Consider the following 351-nt stretch of genomic DNA (forward strand, 5'->3'; position numbering starts at 1 on the left):
AGCAACTCGATAAATGTTTACCAAACACTCAATTCCTGTCGAGCGAGAGGTGTCACGTAGGCAGTAACCATCGGAAAAAAACGGCTCTAATATACCTTTACCACACGACCCAACAAGAGGGTTAACTATCTTACTTGTTCCTAGGAATTACATAGCTTATTCCTAACTGCTGAGGAACAAACCTCAAAGGGGTCGCGTAAAGCCGGCACGGAGGCCACGAAGCCTTGGGAAAAAATACTGTTGGCGTATTTACTATGTCCAAATCAGGATTATACTGTGAAGCCATAAATATTGTATTAGATATTGTAACTAAAGCTTGTACAGATTGCAGATTTTTTTTTCACTTCCTTC

The sequence above is a fragment of the Penaeus monodon genome, chromosome 24 (genome assembly GCF_015228065.2).
Source record: "Penaeus monodon isolate SGIC_2016 chromosome 24, NSTDA_Pmon_1, whole genome shotgun sequence".
Taxonomy (NCBI): domain Eukaryota; kingdom Metazoa; phylum Arthropoda; class Malacostraca; order Decapoda; family Penaeidae; genus Penaeus; species Penaeus monodon.